The sequence below is a fragment of the Carya illinoinensis genome, chromosome 6, assembly GCF_018687715.1.
Source record: "Carya illinoinensis cultivar Pawnee chromosome 6, C.illinoinensisPawnee_v1, whole genome shotgun sequence".
Lineage (NCBI taxonomy): Eukaryota > Viridiplantae > Streptophyta > Magnoliopsida > Fagales > Juglandaceae > Carya > Carya illinoinensis.
The window spans coordinates 29,104,170-29,108,394 of NC_056757.1; the positions used below are offsets into that span (position 1 = coordinate 29,104,170).

The window sequence follows — 4,225 nt, forward strand, 5'->3', positions numbered from 1 at the left end:
CAAGTATTGTAAAGCCACAAGCAATCTCGTGAAAGTTGAGAATCTTTGTCAAGGCATGGAACAGGATCTTGGTCCTAAGTTAATTTGATTGGGGAGTGCTTGAAACATTATCTTTGTTTGATTAAGTTTTAAGTAAAGGAAACCCAGATACTCATATAATGGTTTGATACTCTAAAAAGTAAAGATATAATAATACAACAATTTCGTTTAGCCCATCTATAAAGAACCTAAGCAGAGAAGATGAATTCAAATTGAAAATATACAGTAGTCCCTGATATTTAATCAGTACAAATAAAGAATTGAAAAAGATGAAGAAGAAGGAAAAAAAGAGAACGGTTTAGAGTTTTCCGAGTTTGCTCAATCAATCATACAAACCATCCTACTCCCAAATACCTACCAAGAAATTTATCACTTCCTGTCACTTAAAATTCAATAAAACAGTCAGGAATAGTATATTAACATTTACAAGCAATTAAAATAAAGGAAACAAGATTAATCCATAACGACTTACAGGAAGGGGGATAGGCTGCGAGAAAGGCTTCTTGCTGGTAAGTAGATTCTCATAAGTTGCATCATTCCAACTGTAGAAGCACAAATGAAAGAGGTTAAACAGATGAAAAGCTTGACCAAGTCTTGCTAAAGCCTAGTGGATTTTGACTACTGAAGTGGCGAAGTTTTCACACAAAGGACTCAAGACCTCCAAAAAGGTGCAAGTACAAGGGCAGGAGTTAATGGTAAAATAGGAGTCAATAAAATATAAAAGGTAACTTAATCAGCTCACTAAAACCGTGCAAGTTAAATTTTCCACATGCTTGGATATAACTGTTACTTTGTTTTTCTTTTATCTATGGTTGGAGGGAGGAGGGATGAAGAGAAAAACTTTTGTGATTCTTCACATATATTTTCATGGTGACAGATTAACAGAATACTAACAGCTAGTTATTCACCTTATTCTGGGTTTATGGACTTGTGGTTGCCTGTGCGACCCTCTGTTTCCAAGCCACTGCTGCCTTGTCTGGTTCCACAGAAGCAGACCTGCATCGATAAAAAGTTTCCACTGTAAAAAAGATTTAGCTTTGGTGGACATGTAATAGAGATTAATGTTGAGAAAATGTATTTTCTTTTAAGAGAGAAGATATTCATGAGATGGCATAAAAAACAAGCCATTACAGTGAAAATCAAAATCAAGTAAGCTACAATAGATTCCAACTGGTAACTGCAAGAACATAAGAAATATATGGTGAAACAAATTGAACACACCAACCAGATTGTGAATAGAAGAAGTTAATAAATATGAGCTTACCGTGATTAATGAATTCAGATGGGTTGCTCATTCTGCCAACACAACCCCCAGAATCAAGGGCTTGGTTTGATGAGATGCTTCTCTGGGAATGAACTGCACTGTTGATTTCACAGGTGTTGGTGCTCCAGAACTCCTCTAATATACTTGATTTCTTCACAGATTGTCCTTGCCTTTGAGTTCTCCCTTTTGATGGCTCATCCACTAAAGTGGTTAGTTTAGGTTTTGGATAGGATCCAAGGCAGCCTCTACTCTGTTATAAATCAGGGTTTGACCACAAAAAGATCAGTACCACATACACGATTTGAAATTAAAAGTAAAGAGGTTAGATTAAATTATTGCCTATGCTAACACATATAAGCACTGCCACAAAAGGAGGAAATTTTGGTTCTTTTTTTTGGGGGGGGTGGGGGGTTGTTGAAATGAATCTACATATAATCTTCCACATATATAATATATATGATATATATATATATATATATATGTTAACATAGGCAAAATGACAAAAACTGAACGAATGAAAACCAAAAAGCTGCAACATGTCTCTCTGTTCACCCCGTCTGAAAGTTCGCTTACTGAACAAGCAAACACAAACCCAAAAGATTCCATAAAGGACAAAGAAATCATAAACTACAAGAAAACTCGACACCCTCTGTTTGGTCACACAGAAAGCTAAGGAATGGCAAAGAAATTGGAATCTCAAATCTTATATTTCTTGTTATCGCAGTATCACAAGAATTTCAACATTAATTCAACTGGGCCAATCGGAAAGCTGACCAGACATTATACACTCGTGAACCAAAACAAAATGACTGGCCTTCTGAAAAACATTTAACTGTTTATTCCCCTGTTTTCCTACATTTTTCTCGGCAAGCAAACATTTAAAATCTGCAATTTTTTTGCTCCTTTCTCCCGTTTTCTCAGCAACCAAAGAGGGCCTAGATTAATGTCCATGAATAAATTAGACAAACAATGGAGAGAGAGAGAGAGAGAGAGAGAGAGAGAGAGAGCTCACCCCATGCAGGCGAGAAGACCAGATTGCCAAGGCGGAACGTATGAACAGAGTTGCATTTAGACACGTCCAAGCAGAGATATCTCAAGCAAAGTCATAGGTCTATGAAGGATTGGCCTTATGGTCCTGTATATTCAATTGTGAAGCGGAAAAACCACTCAGAGTTCAAAGATTAAAATCAAAAGCAAACAAAAAAGAGAGATCAACATTTAGCTTTGTTTGGTTCCCGAGAAAAAACTTAAACTCCATCACGAACCCTCAAAATTTCGTTGTAAAACAAAAAGATAAAGAAAAAACAAATCGAGGGGTTTGCTCAGACCAGAAATATAGCATTTTGGAGTGCATCTCACGAATTCTGTCTCCTTGAAAATTAACTTCCCTATATCTATTTCATTCCAAAAAGCAGTAGAGGATGTATCAATTCACTAACGTATTTCAAGAACATGATATAAAAGATACCAACAACAAGATACGAACCCAAAAAGAAAAAAAGAAAACTGATCTTTTATAAAAAGAACAAATTCTACAAACTTTCCAACCAAAAAATTTGAACCTCAACATAATTCAACCCAAGAAGCCATCTTAAAACCATATGCATGAAAAAATGAGAAAAAACCAGAAGAAATAAATCTAAGAGCATGCACAACAAACCTGGAAACTCCAAACAAACCAACAGAAGCCAGAATATAAATCTGACAGATTTGTCTAGGATGCAAAGAATAGTAGTAAAAAAAAAATCAATCTAAAAATAACATTGATTCCCAACCTCTTTAAAACTTGTTATTATTAACACTGATTCCCATCATCAAACTACAGTGCCATAGCTTTAAACATTCCAAACACTCCCCATTCTCAAAATAGCCTGAAATCATTACATTCTAGGAAATGCTATCCTTTCTCAGCATTCTATCAAACACCAACCATGCAATTATAATATTGCTACAATTTACATACAGAGTGAAAAGGAAACAAAAATTGGGACTGAGCCTTCGGATTAAAATCCCACATGGCTACTTTGATCAAAGCCCAAACCTAATACAATATATCAGAAAGTGGAAAATAATAGGATATACTTGAGATTTCCAGTTCAATTCTGCATCATTCTTTTTGTCGACTGAGTGTTGAATCATCCTAAAGAAATGTCAACCAAAAGAGTTAATAGAAGAATCGATTTTTTTTTTCTAAATAGAAAGAAAGAAAGATAATAAAAGAGAGAACCTGATCTTGAGAGGAGCGAGAGAAACCAGGGGGGTCGGGAATGTCGGGGGAAGAAGGAGGGGTGGAATTGTCAGTGAAGTCAATGGCCAATCTTTGATCCCCAACCATCACACCCTTACCCTTCTCCATTCCTTATGTGATTTTCACCAATCGATCTCTCACGGGGAAGGAGGCTTGGAGTTAATCTAACCCTAACCCTCATCTCAATCCCAACTCCCAGTCTGCCCTCGAGAACCCGGATCTCGGCCCTTTCCTCCTCAAGCTCGCTCGAGGTGCCATTGCCTTCGGCGAGGGCCCCGTTAAGGCCTTGGACTACGCTCTTTGCGCTTCTGTCGAGCTAGCTGCCGTCGACTGTGGAGAGGTGGTTTTCGGGATGGCCTTCGTTCGGTGACATCTACCACGACGTGCAAAAAAAAAAAAAAAAGCAATGGTGCAGGAAACAAATCTAAAGATGCAAACACGAAGACGAAAAGAATAGATAAGAAGAATTAAAGAAAGGCAGAATACGAAGAGAAAAAAGAAAAGGAGTTTGGTTTTGGAGAGAGAAACGAAAGAGAATATGCAAACAAAAATAAAAACGGAAAGGTGAAAGATTTACCTTCACAGTACACAGTACACAGATGGAATTTAGACTAACAGCGTTAAAAGTTAACAGGAAAACAATAAAAAACCGTTAAAACAACAAATTACCGTTT

General features: G+C 36.9%; 1 long non-coding RNA gene across 1 annotated transcript; it reads right to left on the reverse strand.

Moving 5' to 3' along the window:
* Positions 1 to 406: 406 nt before the first annotated feature.
* On the reverse strand, positions 407 to 3,354 carry LOC122312379. Its single transcript, XR_006243176.1, has 4 exons — positions 2,316 to 3,354; positions 1,304 to 1,553; positions 948 to 1,035; positions 407 to 581 (listed from the first exon to the last, which is right to left on the reverse strand). It is a non-coding gene; the product is annotated as an uncharacterized LOC122312379 (long non-coding RNA).
* Between the last annotated feature and the right edge of the window lie 871 nt (positions 3,355 to 4,225).